Source organism: Ambystoma mexicanum, chromosome 14 (genome assembly GCF_040938575.1).
Source record: "Ambystoma mexicanum isolate Mex_15411 chromosome 14, UKY_AmexF1_1, whole genome shotgun sequence".
Taxonomy (NCBI): domain Eukaryota; kingdom Metazoa; phylum Chordata; class Amphibia; order Caudata; family Ambystomatidae; genus Ambystoma; species Ambystoma mexicanum.
In genome coordinates, this window is record NC_090940.1 from 100,685,764 (window position 1) to 100,710,871 (window position 25,108).

The following is a 25,108-nucleotide window of genomic DNA, read 5'->3' on the forward strand; positions in this document are numbered from 1 at the left end:
CTGGAATCCAGTTCCCAGTCCAATAGCGTGTGGAAATTCCCACGCACCACGGGATACAGGTGCGCTGACGTACTTGCGTGTGTAAGTGCCCGCGCACCCATGAAATACACGTACATAGGCCAATCGCGTGTACGCGCACTTTTGTCCAATTACACGCGATGACACTCTGACGTGCAGTATTTCCACGTGTGCTCCGTCATCACGTGCTGAGTGGGGAACACCCGTGCGGGTCACGTCACAGACGCGCTTACGCGCTGAGGGACTCTGGTCCAATAGAACCGCATATGCGTGCTTACGCGCTAAGGGCCTTTCCTCGGATTTCACGCTGACGTGCAGGATTTTCACGTGCCAAATCACTCCGTATCAAGCTGGCCACGCGAAAACACACGGAAGACCACGCTCCTGCCCAGAAGGCCGAGTTACTGCCCCCCAGTGCCCCGAGCAGCCTCCCACGTGCCATCTGCTGCTGCCTGCCTGCCTGCTGCCACCGTGCCCTGCCATTTGGTGCCTGCACATCAGCCATCTGCAGGGGTCCAGTTGCTGTGTCCACACCTGCTGGAACTGAAGACTCCCGACTGGGATTACATCGCTCCACAGCCCAGCCCCAGGACCCAGTTGCCCACCCACACCTGCCTCTGGGGTTGCCATGTCGGGCACTTCCACATCTGGCACCAGTGGCATCCCCAGGCCAGAGGGGCAGAGGGGCACCAGCTTCACTGCCACCGAAGTTGGTGTCCTGGTGGAGCATGTCCTGGGGCAGTATGATGCCCTCTTTGGATCGTCCCGCGCCAGCAAGGAAGGACGGGAGAGGATCTGGGCCGACTGTGTGGTTGCCATCAACGCGGAGGGGGTGGCAACCCGCAACGTCCTGAAGATCAAGAAGCGCTGGGAGGACTTGAGGTCCAGGACCCTTGTGAAGGCCTGGCGCCTCGTGGAGGGGGGCCGGGGCCGCATGAGTTCCATCCAGATGAGGGTCCTGGAACGCGTACGCCCAGCGCTCCACGCCCAGATCCTTGAGAGGGAGGCCCGTCTGGAGTTGAGCGGTAAGTGTCCAAGCATTACTGTGTGGACAGGGCATGTTGCGGTGTGCTGGTTCTATGATACTTGCCTGTATGTGTGCCATAGGCCATGTATGCATGTATGTGTGCAGGGACATCATGGTAATGCATGTGCGACCAGTGATGTGTGACCCACATGGTTGTTGCATGTGTTCAAATGCCGCATGGGGAGCCCTATGCAGATTTTGAACATGAGAGCATGCCAGTCTCTGTACCTGGACATGGGTGGGGGTGAGGGATGGGTGCTGATGCCAGGTACATATATGGTAGCCATGTCTGTGTGCCTGACCTGCGTGTCTGTGACTTGTGCATGCCATGGATGCATGACACATGTGTGTGACAATGCACAGATTCAGTGAAGCAGCCAAATTACCCTTGTATCCGCTGTGTTTGGTGTGTTTGGGGCCAGATGGATGTGACTGAGGTGAAGTGTGTGCATGTGATAGGCATGAGCCATGATGCATGTGAGTTACATATCATTGAATGTTTCAAGAGTCCATTGGACATGCATGGAAATGTCCATGGCATGCACCATGCCTGTTACTGTGTGTGTTTTGCCTGGACTGACCCATGTGTTGTGGAGGGACATGATGGAAGTGTACTTTGACAGTGGTGCTCATCTGCTATTGCTTCCTGTCTAGGGGACCATTGTACAGTGCCCTGATGCTTGTGTTCTTTGTCTCCCTCTACGCAGCGGCTAGTGAAGAAGAGGGCGGAGACGGCGCTGTGGAGCAAGGCGGCGGGGATGCCCCCACGGCTGCAGCGGAAGGGGTGGGTGAGCCCCCACAGGGGCCTGCTACGGTGGGAGACGGTGAGGAGCCATCCAGGTTGGTGGTTTGCACAGAGGAGGAGGAGGCCGCTACTGGGGCACACATGGGGCCTGGTGGGGGCATCCCTGCTGGTGCAAGTGGTGCAGTCCAGGGCCAGGGGCAGGAGGCAGCACAGGTCACCGTGGAGGGGCCTGTGCATGTCGCTGTCCCTGACCCTGTGAGTGCACCACCATGCACCAGCAGGGATGCCCCGTCCCAGGCCCATCCGCAGGTAGAGGGGATGTCCATGTCACCTGACTCCCCTCCACCTGCGGACGTGGGAACCCCTGGCCGTGTGGAGAAGGTCCTGATTCCCGGGAGGAGCACGCACGTCATCACGAAGTGCACCGTGCCGACATGGCCCAATTGGGATCGGCCATGTTCGGGGGTTTCCTGCATGTGTTGGCCAATCTGGCGGCCCTCTCCTCCTCTGTGCAGGCTATACACCAGTCGTTCTCCTTGCCGTCTTCCGGCCCAGATGCCACCAGGGCCCCCTGTGGACCTGCCCCGACCAATGCAGCCAGCTCGGTGGGGATCCCATCCCTGCCACAGTTGGGAGTCGGAGGTCCAGCAGGGGTGGACAACACAGCAACTGGATGGAAGATGTGACAGTATCATCGGGCAGGGCACGTGCACGACGGTGTCGGTGGTTTCCATCAGCCTGGATGCCGTCGTGCTGGCAGAGGCAGTGGCGTCGGAGGCAGCAGCAGGCTCGACGTGGGAGGCATCATGGCTCGGGGCCATCAAGATCAGAGGGGCAGGCATCGGCCGGAGGGCAGGGCAACCCTGGGATGGTGGTGTCTTCCGTGTGGGAGCAGTTGGTCCAGCGGATAGGTGCGGAGCGGCAGCGGGCGGAAGAGGAGCGGCTCACCATGGTCAGGGCGGAGTTCTCCATGCGTCGGGCGTTGAGGCGGGCTGAGTGCCTCGAGGAAGCTCGCAGGGAGTTTGAGCTGGACATGGGGTTATCCCTGCGAGACCTCGGGGCCAGGACAGAGTCCCGCCTCCAGGACATCGAAATGGAGTTCGATGATGCCCTGGCCAGCAACATCACCGAGTGAGCCGCAGGACTTGCCCGCTGCCTTTGTATATAGTTATTTAGTTAGTTAGTGTTAGGTTTCCTTTATTAATTTTTATTTTTTTGGACCGCTCGGACAATGGCCACTTTTTTGTATATATTATTTTCATTAGGTAGTAGTAGGTTTCATTTATGGTGTTGGGCTCATGGACCCTGGAATATTCGTGTATATAGTTTGCTTTTTGAAGAAACATTTTTTTTATTTATTATTGTGTTCACCATGAGGAAATGGTTTTTCATTATTTTCCTTCCACATGATATTGCTTTGGACAACATTTGTTTTTGGATTACTTTGTTTTTTTTATTTTTACATTTGTTCTCGGACATGGACCATTTATTTTGTTATCCCCATTGTTGTATGTTTGATTTGTTTACTTATTTTTCATTTTTAATACATGTTTTTTTAACTTTCACTTGTGGTATTTTCTCATTGGTTTCATACATGTCATGATATGGGTTTTGACATTCACTTGCACCCATTGTGTATGTGTGTGTGACGGACATGTGTTCATTTACAGACTTGCCATTGGGGTTGTATCATGTAATTGCATTCACTATGTGGGTGGATGCAATCCTTGCCTGGGTGTTTGTGCTGGGTATGCTGCCCATTACTGCCATGATTGAGTATCGTCAGGACCTGGGGGCAGGGGGACATGTGTGGGTGCCTGGTGGAGGCTGCCCCTGGTGGCTGGGGGGTGGGGGTGGTGGGAGACATGGGTGGGGGCCTGGTGGAGGCTGCCCCTGCACTGCTGGTGGGTGGGGGTGGTGGGAGACATGGGTGGGGGCCTGGTGGAGGCTGCCCCTGGTGGCCGGGGGGTGGGGGTGGTGGGAGACATGGGTGGGGGCCTGGTGGAGGATGCCCCTGGTGGCTGGGGGGTGGGGGTGGTGGGTGACATGAGTTGGGCATGAGTGGGGGGCCTGGTGGAGGATGCCCCTGGTGGCTGGGGGGTGGGGGTGGTGGGTGACATGAGTTGGGCATGAGTGGGGGCCTGGTGGAGGGTGCCCCTGGTGGCTGGGGGTGGGGGTGGTGGGAGACATGGGTGGGGGCCTGGTGGAGGATGCCCCTGCACTGCTGGGGGGTGGGGGTGGTGGGAGACATGGGTGGGGGCCTGGTGGAGGCTGCCCCTGGTGGCTGGGGGGTGGGGGTGGTGGGTGACATGAGTTGGGCATGAGTGGGGGCCTGGTGGAGGGTGCCCCTGGTGGCTGGGGGGTGGGGGTGGTGGGAGACATGGGTGGGGGCCTGCTGGCAGGTGGCCCACAGTGCTGGGGGGTGGGGGTGGTGGGAGACATGGGTGGGGGCCTGGTGGAGGCTGCCCCTGGTGGCTGGGGGGTGGGGGTGGTGGGAGACATGGGTGGGGGCCTGGTGGAGGCTGCCCCTGCACTGCTGGGGGGTGGGGGTGGTGGGAGACATGGGTGGGGGCCTGCTGGCAGGTGCCCCACAGTGCTGGGGGGTGGGGGTGGTGGGAGACATGGGTGGGGGCCTGGTGGAGGCTGCCCCTGGTGGCTGGGGGGTGGGGGTGGTGGGAGACATGGGTGGGGGCCTGGTGGAGGCTGCCCCTGCACTGCTGGGGGGGTGGGGGTGGTGGGAGACATGGGTGGGGGCCTGGTGGAGGATGCCCCTGCACTGCTGGGGGGTGTGGGAGACATGGGTGGGGGCCTGGTGGAGGGTGCCCCTGGTGGCTGGGGGGTGGGGGTGGTGGGTGACATGAGTTGGGCATGAGTGGGGGCCTGGTGGAGGGTGCCCCTGGTGGCTGGGGGGTGGGGGTGGTGGGAGACATGGGTTGGACATGGGTGGGGGCCTGCTGGCAGGTGCCCCACAGTGCTGGGGGTGGGGGTGGTGGGAGACATGGGTGGGGGCCTGGTGGAGGCTGCCCCTGGTGGCTGGGGGGTGCGGGTGGTGGGAGACATGGTTGGGGGCCTGGTGGAGGATGCCCCTGGTGGCTGGGGGGTGGGGGTGGTGGGTGACATGAGTTGGGCATGAGTGGGGGCCTGGTGGAGGGTGCCCCTGGTGGCTGGGGGGTGGGGGTGGTGGGAGACATGGGTTGGACATGGGTGGGGGCCTGCTGGCAGGTGCCCCACAGTGCTGGGGGGTGGGGGTGGTGGGAGACATGGGTGGGGGCCTGGTGGAGGCTGCCCCTGGTGGCTGGGGGGTGGGGGTGGTGGGAGACATGGGTGGGGGCCTGGTGGAGGATGCCCCTGGTGGCTGGGGGGGTGGGGGTGGTGGGTGACATGAGTTGGGCATGAGTGGGGGCCAGGTGGAGGGTGCCCCTGGTGGCTGGGGGGTGGGGGAGGTGGGAGACATGGGTGGGGGCCTGGTGGAGGATGCCCCTGCACTGCTGGGGGGTGGGGGTGGTGGGAGACATGGGTGGGGGCCTGGTGGAGGCTGCCCCTGGTGGCTGGGGGGTGGGGGTGGTGGGTGACATGAGTTGGGCATGAGTGGGGGCCTGGTGGAGGGTGCCCCTGGTGGCTGGGGGGTGGGGGTGGTGGGAGACATGGGTGGGGTCCTGGTGGAGGATGCCCCTGCACTGCTGGGGGGTGGGGGTGGTGGGAGACATGGGTGGGGGCCTGGTGGAGGATGCCCCTGCACTGCTGGGGGGTGGGGGTGGTGGGAGACATGGGTGGGGGCCTGGTGGAGGGTGCCCCTGGTGGCTGGGGGGTGGGGGTGGTGGGAGACATGGGTGGGGGCCTGCTGGCAGGTGCCTCACAGTGCTGGGGGTGGGGGTGGTGGGAGACATGGGTGGGGGCCTGGTGGAGGGTGCCCCTGGTGGCTGGGGGGTGGGGGTGGTGGGTGACATGGGTGGGGGCCTGGTGGAGGGTGCCCCTGGTGGCTGGGGGGTGGGGGTGGTGGGTGACATGGGTGGGGGCCTGGTGGAGGGTGCCCCTGGTGGCTGGGGGGTGGGGGTGGTGGGTGACATGGGTGGGGCCTGGTGGAGGGTGCCCCTGGTGGCTGGGGGGTGGGGGTGGTGGGTGACATGAGCAGGTGTGCAGGGTAGTCCCCTGTGGTGTGTGCTGCCTGCAGGGGCCGTGGAGGGTGAACAGGGAGCACACAGCCAAATTGCGTGAGGAACTTCCCTCGCACCCCTGCAATCCACGTACCCTGCCTAATCGCGTGTGGAACTTCCCGCGCACCCCTGAAATCCGCGTACCCGGCCAAATCGCGTGTGGAACTTCCCGCGCACCCCTGAAATCCACGTACCCGGCCAAATCGCGTGTGTAACTTCCCGCGCACCCCTGAAATCCACGTACCCTGAGAAATCGCGTGTGGTACTTCCCGCGCACCCCTGAAATCCACGTACACGGCCAAATCGCGTGTGGAACTTCCCGCACACCCCTGCAATCCACGTACCCTGCCTAATCGCGTGTGGAACTTCCCGCGCAACCCTGCAATCCACGTACCCTGACTAATCGCGTGTGGAACTTCCCGCGCACCCCTGCAATCCACGTACCCTGCCTAATCGCGTGTGGAACTTCCCGCGCACCCCTGAAATCCACGTACCCGGCCAAATCGCGTGTGGAACTTCCTGCGCACCCCTGAAATCCACGTACCCTGCCTAATCGCGTGTGGAACTTCCCGCGCACCCCTGAAATCCACGTACCCGGCCATATCGCGTGTGGAACTTCCCGCGCACCCCTGCAATCCCCGTACCCTGACAAATCGCATGTGGTACTTCCCGCGCACCCCTGTAATCCACGTACCCGGCCAATTCGCGTGTGAGACTTCCCGCGCACCCCGGTATATACGCACACGTTTTTTTTCTGTCAGCGCGTGTCTGTGTTTGTGGGTACCCCTTTGCACGTCATTTGTCCTGGAGGGCCACAGTATTGGGCATTCATCATGGCTGTATATAGGTGCTATTTGTTGGCGCACCTTTTGGCGCACATTTCTTCCAGGCGCAGAGACGCTACCGCCTGCTTTCTTGTGGCGGTCGTGTTTGTGCCTGTGCGCTGGTTTGTGCGTGCGCTTTTTTGCCCTATTCTATTCCATGAATACGTGTTGTAGGCGAGCGTGTGGGCGTTCCGCGCACTTGTACCCTGTGCTTCCCCCGTGACGCCCACATTTTGGCAAGTTGTTCCCCATTCCGAGTGGTACGCCCCGTGTTCCGCCTACTTTTGTTGCGTGCGCCGCGCTATGTGCGATTTTCGCTCTGGCCTGTGCGATTTTCGCTGTGACCTGGCGCACGCTGTTTGATGGCCTGTGCGCCAACGTGCGCCGCGCACTTATCGCACATCCGCTGGTTTTCTCGCGCACGGACTTCCATGAATCGATGTGCGCTGCTTTTCGTGCGATTTTCGCACTTGCACTGCGATTTTCGCTATTCCACTGCGAATCGCACGTTTTTGCCCACTTGCGCCGCGCTAATTATTCCATGAATCGGCCTGTCAGTCTCTTGGCCTTGAGACTGCTCTTGGTCTGGAAAAGTGAAGGCGTCTGGGCATGGCACAATTCCATGCGTAGGTGTGAAAGTTTCATCCCTTCTGCTGGCTCGGTTATGTGATTCCAACACTGTGAAAGTCGTCTTATTCTCCATGTAATTTGTGCATTTGATTTAATTTTGTCAGCAATCTGCCTCATGTGGCATATCTTGACCTTTCAGAATAGGATACTCTGTTCTTCTCTTCATTAAATGTATCTACTATTGGCCTACTTCAGCTGGTACCACCTTAGCTTCTTGGCATGACTTGTCTTCGTCTGAGTTTCTGTCTGTCCTTAATTCTTGATTTTCCTGCTGCGAAGCTCTCCTCGTGAGACTTAAGAACTTCTCCTAGTAGGCAGTCTATTCTTCTCCCATGCTTTTGATTGCGGTTCTGCAGTTATTGACACCAGACCTGATGCAAGTGTACTCACTGTTTGTGCGCGTGTATTTTTCATTAACCTTTTCTCATGCTTGCTCTGCCGACCCTGTCTCTGGCTTTTCAATTTGTTTGTTACCAAATGTGTGTGCGTGTCATAGCTAATCACATCTATTTCAAGCTCACTAACCCCTTTGTCAGCTTGTCTAGGAACTGGAAGGACTATAAAAGGTCTGGGTACTTTTGTGGGTGTCATGCATACATTATTAGGTGGGTGCACTGAAATTGGAACACTTTGAGCACCAACACTTTGACAGTAGAACAATGATAAATAAGGTGTCAGTTCATTTTTTCAAATAGAAAAGTTTTGAAAGGCAAACTTTCAAATCTTTTTTTTCAAAATACAAAAGTTTCGAAAGACAATTTGATCGAAAAAAATGTGAAAGTTTGCCTTTCGAAACTTGGGTTAGGTTGGGGCTTGGGCTAGGGTTGGGGATGGGAGGGATGGGGGAACCCCCCAATATACTCTAAAACCTTGCAACGTTGCATGGAGCTATCCGGTGCTGAAATTACAGGACTGGATAGCTCCATGCAACGTTTCAAAGTTACAAAAAGTCATTTAAATTCCAATTTACACAAAACACTTTGAAACGTTATATGGAGCTGTCCAGTCCTGTAATTTCAGCACTGGACATCTCCATGTAACATTTCAACGTTACAAACAAAAAGGCAGTGAAATGCTACGTTTAACAGGTAAAAGTGCATTTCAGTTGAAACCAATTCATGACTATTGTCAATGGATTGGTTTCTAACGAAATGCACTTTCCATGTTAAACATAGCATGTCGTAGCTTTTGATTTTGAAACATTTGTTTCGAAACTTTGGCTAATCGAATCTTTTGATTCGAACAAATGACCATAAACTGATAAATACAATACATAGGTACATTATGCCTCTGTAGGTTAGGCAAATTAACAAGGGGGGTCGTGGGAGTCCCTCTGCCAGACATTAGTCCTGGTTACGAGAGACTTACCCAGAGTCTTTAGCTCACTATCTTTCACAGAGAAGAAATATCCCAAACATATCAGTCTTTGTCCTGCCCTGGGGCAGTCCAGCACCGAAATGCTAGGCAATTCTCCTCTGAACAAGAGTACCAACAGCAACCCCAGACACGTGTTTCGGTTTGGTTGGACCTCATCAGTAGGGTGGAGCTGTGCTCTCTAAGAATAGTGAGCAAGGGGTCCACGTCTGGATTCCCCTAGTAATTTAGGGTGAGACCCAAAGTTACTTAAATATGCAAATTAACAAGGGGGTTCCTGGGAGTCCCTCTGCCAGACATTAGTCCTGGTTACAAGAGACTTACCCAGAGTCTTTAGCTCACTATCTTTCACAGAGAAGAAATATCCCAAACATATCAGTATGTGTCCTACCCTGGGGCAGTCCACCACCGAAATGCTAGGCAATTCTCCTCTGAATAAGAGTACCAACAGCAACCCCAGACACACGTTTTGGTCTGGTTGGACCTCATCAGTAGGGTGGAGCTGTGCCTCTCTAAGAATAGTGAGCAAGGGGCCCATGTCTGGATTCCCCTAGTAACTTAGGGTGAGACCCAAAGTTACTTAAATATGCAAATTAACAAGGGGGTCCTGGGAGTCCCTCTGCCAGACATTAGTCCTGGTTATGAGAGACTTACCCAGAGTCTTTAGCTCACTATCTTTTGGCAACACTTAGTTCTGAAACAATAAGTCTGTCTTTCCCCTTGAGGGACGCAGATGCTGCTGTTTTGATTCCCCATCTCTATCATCTATGGAAAAAGACTACGGTAATATATTCTTTGCAACAATATCTCTGGATTCTGATGTCTTTGCTTGTCGGTTGCAGGTACTGGAACAATTGTCCTTCTTTGTCTGGACACTGGATTGTCTTATTGTCTCTGGATACAGTTCTCTTTTCTGTAGTTGCAATTAAGACAATGGGCTTCATTACGAGAACGGCGGTAGCCATGGAGCTACTAGCTCCATGGCTGCCACCGTTCCGGGCTCCATTACCGGGTTCCATGCAGGAACCCTTCCCCATTCCCATTTGAGCTGCCATATGGCTCAATGGGAATGGGGAGGGAGGTAATAACGGGCAGATTACATCTGGCGCGTTACTGCCTCCCTCTTCCCCTCGCAGGACCTGGTTTTACCAGGCGTGCGATCCGGGTCCCGCAATGGGAAGCTTGTAATCAGCGCTCCCGGAATGAAGGGGGCCGGTGCTGTACCTTCAATCTGGGAGCGCCAGGGTCGTAATGAAGCCCAATAAGTTCAGCAAGTCCTTCCTTTACTGTACATGTTCAAAATACACAAGCTCCCAGTCTGTTCCTCTTATCTGTCTTACTCCGGACGACCTGTCGTGTTCTTGATAGTATAAACAAGAGTGAAGTCTCTCGCAACACTTTCTCGATCTGTCCCTTGGTGGAAGGTTTTACAGTCTCCTTCGGAAATTCTGATGATGATTAGACAGTACAACCTGCATTACAATACCATGCAGGAGCATGCTCATCTGTGTACAGTTTGCTAGGTCTCTGGTGAAAGTGAGGAAGTCAACACCGGCAGGCCTCCCCACAAGTTCTGGAAAGTCCTCAATTAGGCGAAAGAAGACATTGCTCGCCAATCTGCTATCTTCTCGTGACAGGGACATTGGTCTTGTCCTTGTTGCACTGTGGGCAGATTCTGTGATTTCGGTGAGCTTCAAGAGCAACCTGTATTATGATTCCATTCAGGATTATGCTCAAACGTTCTGTGTTTGCAGGATTTCGGAGAAATGTCAAGACGTCAGTTCGTCTCCCAACAAGATCTGGGCAGTCTTCAATTAAGCAAAAGAACAGTATGCTAACAAGCCTATTCGCTACTTCTTCTGCTTGGACATTTGTTTTTTCCTCTCTGTATTCCGGAAGCAGGAGGAACTGCTCGGCGATCACGGTGAGCAACCTCCTTATTGTCTTTTCGTTTTCAGGGTCTTGAAGAAATTCCGTGATGCTAGTGAGCCTTCCCACTAGTGACGGGTATGACCTCAAGACTAGGTCAAAATAATTCAGAACATCTTTAGTGATGTCGCTACTGTGGGACACCATAAGTGAATCCAAATAATGCTTCTGTTTGGAACGAGTACGGATATTGTATTTTCTTCCAATTTGTGTGTCCTCGATCAAAATTTGGCATATCCTTTTCTTATCAAGGCTTCAACATGCCTCAGTCCAAAGTTCAAAGTCAACAGAATAGATTGTGGCTTATACGTGCAATTCTCTTCTTAACCCTGCAACTAGTATGCACAGAGTGTCCGTATTTTTATGCCCTTAGCCCCTTTTTTGCTCAGAGGAAATGTCCAGTTTTAAGTCACAATTTGCATCAGTTTCTCATCTTTGTTTTGCTGGTCATGTGTCCTTCTTCCTCGTCATGGATCTCGTCTGCACGTGCTGTGGTTCTTCCCTGTCATCTGTAGTCTCTACACATTGGTGTGCGGGCAGGGGGCCTTCTCTGACGTATAGTTTGATATCACCCACAAAGAGCCAAGCTCTTCTTCCTTCTAGCTTGACTGCAGAGGCAGTAACGTTCTGCACTCTGAATGGACCGTTGAACCTTGGCTCGTCCCACTTATTTCTCATGTGGTTTGTCACCAGGACCGTGTCTCCAGGAAAGATTGTGTTCTGTGTTGCCCCGCACCCTTTTTGTCGTCGCTGCAGCTGTTCTGAAATTACAGTAAGACAAGATGTCATGAAATTCAAATAATTTTGCATTTCAGACCATTTCAGACCGTAAGATTTCTCCTGTTGGCTGGGCATCACATCTAGCTCTAGCTCGGGGTGTCAGTGGAGTATGCATCCTTCTGCCTGTTGCTATTCCGTGCGGCGTAAGATGATGGTCAGAACTAGGCTGGTTTCTGAGTGTGTACAGTGCCAATGGAAGGCAGTGTGGCCATCCCTTTTTTAGAGTAAGCTTCAACTTGGTTATCCTTTCCTTTAACAAGCCGTTGAGCTTCTCACATATTACATTACCTTGCGGGTGATGCGCTGACGAGAACCTGTGCTTAATACCAAGTAGCAAGCTGATCTGTTCAAATACTGTGTTAACAAAGTAAGGACCATTATCTGATCTCATGACTTCACATACTCCCCACCTGGGAAATACCTCTCTCACCAGAAATGTGGCCGCAGAGGTAGAGTCTGGGTGTGTGCATTCACCCGCTTCTATCCATCTAGAGAACGGACACACCAAAACAATTAGGTACCTCTACCCATTACATACTTGAATCATATCGACATAATCGACATGCAAGTGCTGAAAAGGTCCATTAGGCCTTGGGATGACTCGTCTAATTACTCTTAGTGTGTGCCCACCCGTGAACTGTTGGCAGATTATACATTTAATCATAAAAAATGCAACATGCTCTGGTAAGTTCGGTATGAACCAGTCTTCAGTGATCGTTGCTGCTAGATTCTCTTTTGTCATATGTGCTGGATAATGCAATTGCTCCATTGCTATCTTCAATAGGGCTATAGGCATCACCGGTTTACCAGTGCTGTCTTGTCGCCGCAAGCTTTTGGAGGGGTTTAAAGAACACCCTTGCCACTTCCAGAGGTTTTTCTCCTCCTGTGGTGCTTCCCCTTGGAGTTCCATTAACTGGGTTTGCCCCATGTTACTATAATTGTCCGGTTTACTTTGTGCAACAATCATTCTCTCATGCACATCAGTTGTTTCCACATCCATTACAACTTCGTCTTTGGTGGACACACACTTGGCTTCTGTGTCTGCCTTTCGATTTCCATGTGAGATAATATCTGTCCCTTTCGTGTGGGTGGCGCATTTTACGACCGCTATGCCCACTGGGAGCTGTAGTGCCTTAATGAGCCTATCCAATACGGCTGCGTGCTGCACTGGCGTGCCATCCGCTTGGAGGTAGCCCCACCTTTTCCAGCACGCTAAACCTGCATTCACCGTTGATGTCACATAGGCAGAGTCACTGTACACCGTCACTTCCTGGTCTGCGTGATTCTCAATGGTGAGTATCAACGGCAATAATTCTGCAGCCTGTGCTGAATAATAAAATGATAATCGTGCACTAATGAGTACTCGAAATTGTCCATTTGCCGTGTGCTTCATCACAGCAGCGCCTGTATATCTTTGCCCATTATTTTGATCGATTCTCGAAGAACCGTCAAGGAAGACAATTTCTCCTTCTGCCAATGCGTTTTCTTTCACTCTGGGAATCTCATCATAGAATTCTTCATAATTTGCACAGTCATGGATCAGTTCTCCTTCATTGACTGGCTCTGCTATGAACATAGCTGGGTTCACTATTTTGCATCGAACTATCTTAATCTATGGATTCTATATGATCACTTCATAAGCAGAAGCTCTCTGAGATGTCAATGTGCCCTTGGGTTTCTCTAGAATGGCAAATAGTGCGTGCTCGACATACAATGTAATTGAGCATCCCATCACAATGGTTGTAGCCTTCTCTATGGTGAATGCTGCTGCAGCTAAACTCTGTTCACAAGGGAAATGACCTCTCATCACTGGGTCCAAATTCCCACTGTAGTATGCCAGGGGCTTGTACCCCAATGTGGTTCTCTGTGTGAGTACTGCTGTCATAACACTGCCATTCGTGTGTGAAAACAGGCAGAATTCCTCTGCATAATTGGGAATCCCTAAAACTGGTGCCGTGCAAATGGCTTTCTTGAGTTCAATAAAGCCTTCTTCCATGGTCTCAGACCATTCAATTTTTTCTTTTCGTCCCCTGTGCCTTCTTCAGGGCTTGTAACAAGGGCTTAGTGTATGAGCTGTAGTCGAAGACCCATGCCCTGACATAATTGCAAAGTCCTAAAAAAACTCTGCATCTGTTTTATCATGTGTGGCTTGGCTGTGTTCAATATGGCCTCAGCCCTTTCAGGGGGTAACCTTTTTCCCCTCATGCGAGATCAGCTGGATTATGTACAGCACTTCTTGCTGACAATATTGTAACTTTTCTTTGTCAACTTTATATCCTTTCTCAGCTAATATGGTCAATAGCTGGACAGAATCGTGTCTGCACCTCTCCTCTGTTGTGCTGCAAATTAACATGTCATCCACATATTGTAAGACAACACTCTCTGATGCAATATTGCTTAAATCCATCTGCAGGACTCTGTTAAAAATCGAAGGAGACTCACATTACCCCTGGGGTAACCTTGTGCTTTTCAGACGCATTTGTCTGAATGTAAATGACGTCAGATCTTGTGAGTCTTTCTGCACTGGGATTGAGAAAAATGCATTTTTCAAGTCACCCACTGTGAAATATTGAGCCTCAACAGGTATATTACATAGGATTGTGGCCGGGTTAAGGACTAGAGGGAATTCGGCCTCTACAATATCATTTATTGGGCGTAAATCTTGAATTACTCTCCACAACCCTCCCTTTGATTTTTTAATCGGATAAACCGCTGTGTTGCATGACATGGGATATTGTCATGCTTTTGGCAAAATTGCTCCTGGTTTCAATTTAATCCTTACTTCTCTGACTCCTTTCAATAAGCCTACATCATAAGGGCCTGTGGTCCACACTGAGACAGGCACCTGGGCCATGTCGTCATCAAAATATTTGGGATGGTTCTGTGCCAGCAACATTCTCTGGGGCACCTCTCTTTTGATCATCCTCACCCAAAAGATGAGATTTACCTCAACTGTTGTTTCCTCAACATCCTTTTGCTCGTCAAACAGATTGTCATCAGTGACTCAGTCAATCTGTACCTTTCCTCAATTGCGATTACTGTGCACCATTGTCTGCCTTCATCATCGCAACCATCGATCAGTGCCATTTTCCCTCGCACTATGGCTGTGTATATTGCCAAGGGAAATACTTGTCCCATTTCTTCGTGCATAGGTATTCTTGGTCTAAATAGAAACTCATCTGGGGGTCTCATGTTTTCTTTGTGAGGCCTGATAGCCCTGCCATTAGTATGCGTATCCCATACGTGAATATTTCTGGTTCCAATGGGACAGCTCTCATAGCTGTTTGTCCCACGTATGTTCTAATCATTTTGCAGACGTTTAAATAATGCATTCCTGGAGTCGAACATACTATGCCCTTCTCCATGAACGAGCTTGTCATGTTTAACTTTGTCATTAAGTCTCGGCCCAATATATTTACTGGGGTCTGCCTTGAATATAGCAATGGCACCTTCATGTCACACTCTCCTATAGAGACTGGAAGTTCATTTGTAAAAGGAACATAACTTGTTGCTCTTGTGAAGCCCTGAGTATTTATGGCATTGCCAGACAAAGAAAACTTGCCTTCACGTAGACACGAGTGCATTGCACCTGTGTCTACTAGGAAGAAATATTCTTTATCCCCTATAATGACATCCACCCTTGGTTCCTCATGAGGGTTTGGTGTCACCGATAGGATAGAACACTTCAGGTTTCCCAGTGAGCTGTCCTTGTCCATATATAACCTTGTCGCATGCTGCGTGAATGGACTTCCTCCTTCAACAGTGTTGGCTCTCATTCCAGAGTTCAATGCCTGTCCTGCACTTGTTGTCTGTGACAGTTGCATCGTCGATTGTGGAGACTGTCCTTGTGGAAAACATATCAAGTTCTGAGGTTGCAAGCTTTGCTGTGCTCCTGGCGTTTGCTGTTGCACCGTGTGATTCTGTGCAACTCCATTTCCACCCTGCTGTAAAAACACAGGTGGAGTCACCATTCCTCTTCTGATTCCTTGGTCTGTTTGCACCATTCCTTGACTTCTGCATGTGCACGCTAGATGCCCTGTCATCCCACACGTCCAACCTATTGGCGGTGGTCTGATTAATTGCCCATTTGCCATATCTTGATTGCCACTTTGCATGTTTTGAAAACCTCCCTGATTACCTTGGAAATCTCCCTGATTACTCTGCCATCCTCTTCCTCGAAAGACTCTCCCTCTGGGGTAGAACCCATTACTGCCTTGATTAACCTGCTGTTGATTATTGACCTGCTGTATGTTTGATCCGTCTGCGCTAGTTATCATTGCCCCTTCAAGGGCATATTTTGACAATTTCTTCTGCACTAACTTTGCCTCTTCAGCTTTTTGTGTAGTCTCTTTCTTGTGATTCTTTTCTTGCAGAAGTCTACAATAGTGAGCTATGGACAATTGTATCTCAGACCATGGCTTGGCCTCGAGTCCTACCAATTTCTTGAGCTGCTTCTGTACCTAATCTGGCAGCCCTTGGCATGATATGTGGTAAAACACGGGTTATGGATTTCCCCAAGATTCCCTCGTTTCCAGCACCCATGTGTCTTCGGAAATTCTTAATGTAAAGCAATGGATCTTCTGACTCCTTCATTTTGCAGGTCATTATAGCTCCTATGTCAGACGTATCCGGGTATAGCAATCATAATGCTTTCCATACCGCGACTCTGCAATTGTTAAATGGAGCTCCATCGTGTGCAGTGTTAACTGCAGTCACGCCAGGGTAACCTGAACGTGTCCACACGTCGTCAGCATGATCACCAAGTATGGCGATTAAACAACCCTTAATATCCCCTGTGGCCAACGTGTTCCCTCCTGTCATTTTTTCCAGCTCATGTTTCCTTTTTCCGGCTCCCGATGTTAACATTGGAAGCTTGTTTTTCAGATTTTCTCAGTCCATGTGTGGCCATGGAATATACTGTGCCCTCGTTCCTCCTTTTTTCGAGCAACGGGAATTGTAATACATGGTCTCTTTTTCCTCTCTCATCATTTTTCTATCCACTGCAGGGGTGATAGTCCTGCATCGCCGTCTACCTGGCAATGTCCTTAGTCGGCTCAAATAGGGTGGTGGAGACACCCCCCTCCGACCATAAGATGCTTCTTCGTGTCAGTCTGACTGTGTGGCTGACTCTGATGCTTTAGGTGCAGACTTGCTAGAATCTGACCATCTTATCCCTTTTCCTCTGGAGAAGCATTTTTCGCATCTTCTCTCTTCTTCCTTTTCCTCATATTCCTCTCTTTCTGCGTCTGATATTGTCTCTGCCCAACTTGTGTAACTCCTCATCTTCCTCGTTTCTGTTTAGTGTCAACCTATTTAGGGCCAGCTCCCTATTTCTACTACTTCGGGAGGCGTCCTCAGTGTCATATAACTGAGTGCTCTCAAGGCGCTCGTCCTCCCCTCTCCCATGGGGGGTACTTGTTGTAGCCCCATTTCATCTTATATTCTATAGATCGTCTCTCCAATGCTTCTGGTATCGAAATCATCTTCGATATTTGCCCTAGACGTGCCTGGTACTGAATCGTACTCAGGAAAAAATTAGTCTGACTTCCCATTCTACTACTGGATCAGGTTTTTTAACCTCTCTTTCCAGATATTCAAGATCACATGCTCTCTGTCTTCGCTTACGTTCTATGTCGTCATCAAACTCTTTGCGCTTCCTCGCTTCCTCTCTGATCCTATCTTCTTCCTGTTTCTTTGCATCTCTACGTTCAATTGGCCTTCGTATTTCCTTATCCCTTCGTCTTTTTATTCTCTTCTCCCTTATCTTTTGTTCTTCTTCCTCTATTCTCCGTTGTTCCTGCCTATTCTGATCATTAGCTGCTCTTGGCTTATGATCGCGTTTCCTTTCTTGCTCTTCGTGATACAGCTGTTCTCGTCTCCGTCTATCTTTTTTCCTGATCCTTTCGTCTCTCAATCCTTTTTCCTTTTCTTTCTCTTTTCTTTGTGAATCTTCTGGCTCTCCCTTTTGTCTCACATCCTCAATGCCTTTACCATTGAGTTTCAATAGAATCTGACCTCGCATCCATTCGTTCTGTGTGAATACCATCTCATCAGTTCTGTCCTCATCTCTTTTCCATCTTTTTCCTTCTCTATTCGTATCTAGAGATGTACTTGCTTGTGCCTGATCTTCTTTTTCTTTCTCGCGCCTCTCCTTGTCCCTTGGGACTTTGGAAGTGATAGCTCTGTCTCGGTCTTTGTCTGGGTTTCCGTCACTGCTTTGCCTAGGTGACTCATATGCCGGGTTGCTACATCCCGTGGCTGCTTTAAGTTCTCTTAATGGATATAATCCTTTGTCTTTGCTGGTTTCGCTTTTGTTTCAGACAGGACGGGTGGTGCTGAAGGCTTTTTACCCCCCCTATGTGCATATGTTAAGTATCCAATCTACCGGTGGCTCCTCCTCCTTATCCTCTTGGTACATCTTCTAAAGCTATAATTTAGCTAGGCGCTTGTCTAACCTTTTCCCAGTATATGTGGCGTGCAAATATGTCGTCATGTGTTGCAGCACTGCTTTAGATAGTGATCCACCCTGAGGCCATGGCATAAACATTTTGTGGGCGGTTCCTTTGGCCCATTCTGGACTGTACTTTTTCAGCTTAGTTGCATGTTTCGGCAACTGTTTGCACAAGTGTATTAGCGGTGTAATATCTTCCAATTATTTTTTCCACAACAACCATCAATTCACATTATACAATATCTTAGTTAAACAATCGTGTAATTTTCACGCTAATTCTTCCAAAAATGTCTTATTTTTTATGACGTCAGAGGAAAAAGAAAAGAAGAAAAAAAACAGAAGACAGACGTGACAGACTAGACAGACTCCAGCCGGCTACATCTCCTGCCCCTATGATTTACTCCGACATGGAGTCTAAACCCATTCCTTTCGAAAACATCTTTAACCGTTTCGGTCTCCTATTGCCCTATCTTTTCAGGACTTTGAATGCAGGCTTCTTCTAACTGCTATATTTAAAGCGTAGATATTTAGGCGTATCCTGTCTCTGCTCATGTATCCTCCTGGTATCCTCTCTCTAGCTCGGGTATCCTCCCGGTATCCTCTCTGCTTTGCTTGGTCACCCTTGAGTCAATATTACCTTTCCCTTATATATTATATATACATTCTACTCTACTTCTGACTTTATTTTTTGTCCCACCTCCCTCCGTTACCTTCCCTTACTTGTTATAAGGCATGCAACATTTTGCCAAAGCATTTAGTCTTTTTCACTTACCGTTCGCATGTTTTTCCTCTCGGGATCACTGCCTCCGTCACCGCCTCTCCTGCTTTTCTTCTGGAAGGCTGCTCGTAGAAGTGGGAAGGGATTTGTTGGTGAAAACACGGGTTCCTTCAGACCTCAACTGCAGATTTTATAATTTACTCTAGCCACTATCTACGGGGAGCTTCTCTTGTCTACTTAGCCGGATGGCAAAGGATTCGTGATATTGCCGAGGACCTAGAGTTACTTTTTTTTTTTTTTAAACAATTTTATTAATTTTATTCAAACAACAAATAACAAACCCAACTCAACTTACAGTGGTTACATATCTTGCTCATAAATGCACATACATTGTTACTTTTTCGCCCACTATATTTCCCGTCGCATCCCCCTCCCAAGCCTACTTTCTCCCATTGTTAGTCTCCACCGCTTGTGGTGGAGAGACCTCTCCCGCCACGCTTATTGAATCATCATCACTTGGTCCATCATACGAGGGCCCAAATAGCTCTGCTATTAGTTGTCTCCAACCCGCCAGGGCCCCGGCTTCACCCTCTATGTCCCCTTTACACGCTTCCTGCCATGCCACTGTTTCTGCCTCCGCCCACTTCTGCAAGTCCCTCCACCACGTCTCCACTTTGGGCTTGTGGCACGCTTTCCATCCCATTGCAATCCTTCTCTTCGCCAGTACATATGCCAGATCTTTCAATTTACTCACATGTTTAAGCTTCCGCGGTCTGGGGAACCCTCCCAACAAGCAAGCCCACACCGTATCCACCTTCATGCAGATTCCCTTGTCTTCCATTTTCTGTGCTATATCTCTCCAATATTTCGCTATCAGTGGACATGCCCAGAACATATGCACCATTCCTGCGTTTTCCTCATTGCATTTGGGACCAGGGCAGTCACAAGTGGATTGCAGGAGGGGCAAACTGCCCCAGGCCTCGCTCTCAGAGTGGGCCTCGCGGCCGCCTGGGCCTGGGTGATTTTTAGAGTGTGAGGTCAGGCGCCATTTGCAGATTTGCTGCTGCTGCAGCAGAGAGAAGAGAAGTTTAAACAAAGTTATGTGCGAGTACAACACACACAGCATGGGGTTGGGGGCGGGCCATGGCCCACAGGGATAGAGTGGGCACTGGGCAGGTGGCGCAGGCGGGACTGTACAATGTAACAGTCTTCCGGCGTCCAGCCAGGATTTCACGTGATGTTACCAATCAATGGCCCACGGTGCCATAAGAACTTCCAAAAGCGAAAGTCAACCAAGCCAGTTACTTCTCACTCACATTCCACCTTCCTGCTAGCAGCCCCTGCAGACATGCAGGCAGTGGAGACTGACAAAGTGGTATGACATCGGTACTGTGAGCACCTGGACTCTGGAGCAGAGGCTCTCTGGAGTGGACTAGCGCCACGTTGTTGCGTGCAGGAGTTGTGGCCTGGTCCTCTTGGACAAGCACAGCAGCACCTATAGACCGTGCTGAGGACGTCACATGCATCAGCAGGTATGGTGCACCTACCTATTCCTCTGAGAAGAACTCGGCTACTTAGTACTTGGGCAAATCACACATGTTTGCAAACTTTCCAATGCCAGCTTTAATTAACCCATTTGGAAGGTTGGCGAGGGACTGTGTTCAGGAGGAGCGTGGAATTGAGCCTGCCAGGCAAGCAGCTCTTTCAGTGCACGCGCAGTAGCTTCTTCTTTTTGCAGGATGAAATGGTGGGACTAGAGGTGCTCGGTGCTGCCCTGTCAAACAATGGCATATGCATGCATACATTTCTCTTGACTGCAATAGCGTGATCCGAGCTGGCAAGCAATCGAGCGCGAGGCAGGTGGGGTAGTGGTACAGTGCGTTGTGCGCCTGCTGCGCAGATATGGACGCAACTTCGAGGTAACAGGTTGGAATTTTGGTAGTGTCGGGGAAGGACGGGTGGTGTGGGCGCTCCTTAACTATTTGAAGTCTACAATAATTGTAGTGTTCTGACTTAAAGTTTTAACTTGTGGTTGAATGGGCTTTGTATAAGGGGAATATGTTTGGGCACAATATTTTGACTTTCCTGTTGGCATTTCAGTTTTCGTAGACTTCACCTTTTATAGGTCGTAAACCTAATTCCCTGTTAAAAAAAGGGGTTGTTTTTAGTGTGAGGTCTGTATGGCCGTTTTTGTGTCTCAGAATGTTAATGTGTCAGGGGGGTATATGTTTCCTGAATAAGGTGTGAAAGGTCCGTTTCTGCATGCAGGTTTCATGTTTGCATGTGTTTGGCTATTTCCAGCTATTTTGCGCATCTGCCCCAGGGAACACGAGACATGGCCAGTGGGTGTGAAGATTGGCCTGGAGGTACCTGGGGGCCGCCAACTAGAGGTTGGGGGAAAGATAAGTAGAAGTGTGGCAGTGGCAAGGGGAACATAGTTGCGTTTAGCTACTGTTTTGAACATGTCAGCCCTTTCAGTAAAAGAAAGACCACAGCCTTGCCAACCTGAAATCTGTGGGCCCAAACGGACAGGTTTTAGTCCCTGCTTGCTGGTGTAAATGAAACGCCATGGATATTGCTTGGATGTTGGCGACCTTTGTCTGCACGCTTTAGGCCATTCTGTTTTGGTATGTGTGACTTTTGGCAGGACGGTGCTGACTATTGTAAGGCCTGCAGGGTCCTAAATGGCTTTAGTTTTAGGACACGCTGCGGCGACCTTCAAAGTGTATGGTGGTTGTCTCTCTCTGATGCGATTGGTGGGGGGCCAGTGTGAGGGTTTGGGGGGATTGCCATGAGAGATGTCCTGGTGCAGTTTGGTTCTGGCAAACGGGCACTTGACGACAAGTAGGTGTATCTGAAAAGCAATAGCCCTTTGTCGGTACTCTTGGCAAAATGTGGTTTTGGGAGCCTTTATGAAAAATACTTGAGGCTTTGCTCACTTGCGACATTGGCTCACAAAGTTTGATTTTATTGTATTGCGACATATTAAAAAGAATATAGTTTCTGCTCTATAACAAAATGCCTGCTATATGTTGCACATCCTCCCTCGCCCATCACCTTTTCTTTCAACTTCTGTGTATATGTTTGCACGGGAGAATAAGTACCATGAAGCACTAGTTTTGGTGAGCATTTTTAAGAGATTTTTCAGGTACAGAGGTACCCATTCTAAATTTTAGAGCTCTCCCTCCACACCCGGGCACATAAGTAATTGTGCTAATCACATTGTATGACATCAGAGGTCGAGAAGTAAATGGGCAGAACCCTCTCTTTTGAAGGGGGCTTGACTCAAGAGGGTAGGCAGGATGTACAGTAAGAGCAAGAGTGAGTCAAAGCTACCCTAACCAATGGCGTGAGATAGGGTCACAATTTGGCAGCGGAGCTAGGCATTTGCTAGCTCAAGAGAAAACACCTTTAGATACAGGAATATCGAAACAAAACTTTAATTTATACTAACAAAAAACAAGACATATTTACAAACTGCGTCGTGGCGCTGAAGATGTGAATTATTGGGTACATTATGGTCTGCATATTTGGGAGTTAGTAGGCAGAGTTACAAAGGTATTTCATGTATTGCTTAAAATGACAATACATTAACATTGTCGACACACAATTAGGTGTTTCTGGTTCGGTATTCAGATGACAACTGGAAGTGGCTTTATAGAGTAAAGCAGCGCTGCTGAGTGGTACCGAACGGTCTTCAGGACAGTCTGTTTGTGGTCGGGTCGAAGTTAAAGAGAAAGTGCGTCCACCATGTACAGGTAAGTAGACGCCTAGGTTCAGGTCTTGATGGTCCAGTGATAGATTTAGACTGGGAGGCTGTCTGCGAAAGTCAGAGGCCTAAAGCTGCTGGGTGGTTTACGGAGCTTGACCGGAGCTCTTCCTCGAGGAGTAGAAACGAGCTGTGTCATTCACACCCGGGCACATACGTAATTGCACTAATCACATTGTATGACATCAGAGGTCTTCATCAATCTTCTGTGGTCTGTGGTGGGATTTTCAGTCATAACCCTCAATGACCTGTTGCTGAGGGGTGTGGAAAATGAAATCTCATCCGTTAATGTTGTATGACAGGAGGCACCCTCCAATGTAGTTGTGATTTAACTTTGGCCTGGCATTATAAGGCTATGCGCTCTCATGTGGAAAAGGGGCAGGTCATGGGGCCAGGAGCTAGTACCACCTGCAGTTTAAAGCTCGACCGAGGGTTGGTATGGGGAGAGTCCCTTTGCGACCCACCTTCCCTTACGGACAGGAGTCTGGGGAACATAATGTGATTCCCCATCTCAAAACAGACGTGAGGTTCCAGCACCTTGTGAAGATTTGCCCCAGAACAACATACAGGATGAACTGCTCTTCATTGTCAAGAACATGCAGGCATTTAGACCCCAAGTGATTTCCTTTCCGGAGAAGACTCGGCAAGTCAGGAAAAAAGAAGAACCAATTTAATGCAACAAAACCTATCAATTTGGGAGTGTTGACAACCTTAACTCAAAGCCCCCCTTGATGTCATACATTATGTCAGCTATGATGTAATTGCTGATGTTGTCTATGATGCCATCTTTGTGCTCATGGGTTGATCAACCCCGACAGTCACTGCCTTTAATAAGCAAGTAGAGCGCAAAGGCCGATAGCGAGCATAGCACTTGCACACATGCATACTTGCACAGATGCACACTTGTTTACGGTGCCACTGGCCAAGTGCAAACAATGAAAGGGCCTCACCAAATGTTCTGCCCCGGGCCTCACATCACCCTGTGACAGCCCTGTTTGGGACACACTTAGCTTCCGGCGTTCTTAAATTTGGCTATCTTTAGTGGCGTCAGATATGCTCTGTGAGTTATATACAACTGTATTTGTTGCAGCCTAGCATTTCTCGATACTTTTTTATGATACCCCTGAGCCCTTTCCCACATCCCGTCAATCATCATATCCCCTACTTCCCCTTCCCAGTCCAGTCTAAGTTGCACCACTTCCTTGCCCACTTGAGTCATCATCATCTCTAGACGTTTCATGCCCTCCTTCTGCTATATCATATATCACATCTAGTGTGGTGTCCGGTTCCTCTGCAAGTTCCACCTCGGACCAGGTATCTTTAATTCATTGCACCATCCCATGATACATAATATATTGCCCAGTACTCAACCCAGTTTGTTCCACCAGCTCCTCAAATTCCAATATTTTCCGCTCTTGCCACACATCCCCCAATGTTGCTATTCCTTATTCCTTATTCCCAATACTTCCTAATCATTAACCTTAGTTGCTTTTCTGTTCCCATCATTGTGACCAGTGGATTTGCAGAGAGCACAGGGCCGGCTTGTCCATCAACCGGCACGCCCTCTGCCACATCCCCCACCCAAGACCCAACATCCCCGGACGACCTCTCAGCTCCCGCTTGGGTAACCATATCATTTCTCTCAAAAAATATGGGGTGCAATCTCCTTGATGCAGCCTATGCCCTAAGGTAGGCTCCGCAGAGAGCCATTTGGCTACATGTTGCAACTGGCTCGCTACATAATATACTTCCCAGTTAGGTAATTTAATGCCTCCTTTCTCATGCGGGTTTTGGAATTTCCACAGGGCTACCCAGTTCCTCATCTCGTACCATAGGAATTCCCTGAATATGCTGTCCAGCTTCATAAAGAATTGCCGGGGTATGGAGTATGGGATGTTCACAAAGCAAATCAACCGTCTGGGCAATGCCACCATCTTGAGCATTGCCCCACGTCCCATCATTGCCATGGGGAGTTTCGCCCAGAACTTCATGCTGTTTTCCAGTTTCTGAACCGTTCTTTCTGTATTATTCCTATGTTCGGCTTCTACTGTATGATATATATCTATCCCAAGATACCTAAAGGTTGTGGCCTCCCACGGTATCTGGAGTACCGGCAAATTCTCCGCCAAGAGCCCTCTATATCTGCCCAGCAGGAACACACAGGATTTACTTGGGTTCACGGCTATACGTGAGAGTTCAGCAAATCTCTCCACCACTTCTAACACATACTGCAGCTTCTCCTCGGGGTAGCGCAACTACAATAACATATCGTCTGCGTATAGTGAAATTAAATGTGCTGTTTCCCCGACGACAATGCCTATTGCGTCATATTGCTGCCTTAAATAAATGGCCAGAGGCTCCAAAGCCAGAATATACAACATGGGGGACCAGGGGCATCCCTGTCTGGTCCCTCTACCAAGTTGCCACCTTTCAGAGATCACAGTTCCTGTCTTCACTCTCGCTAATGGCTCACTATATAGGAGTTCTACCCAGTGAAGATATCCTGGTCCCATACCATAGTTGGCTAGGGCCGCCTTCAGCCAGGGCCACTTGACCGAGTCAAATGCCTTGATCGCATCCAGCGACACTATCGCCATTTCGCTAGTGTCCCCTTCAGTATGTTCGATCACTCGATGGAGTCGCCTCAAATTATTCGAGATATTCCTATTTGGGACATATCCTGTTTGAT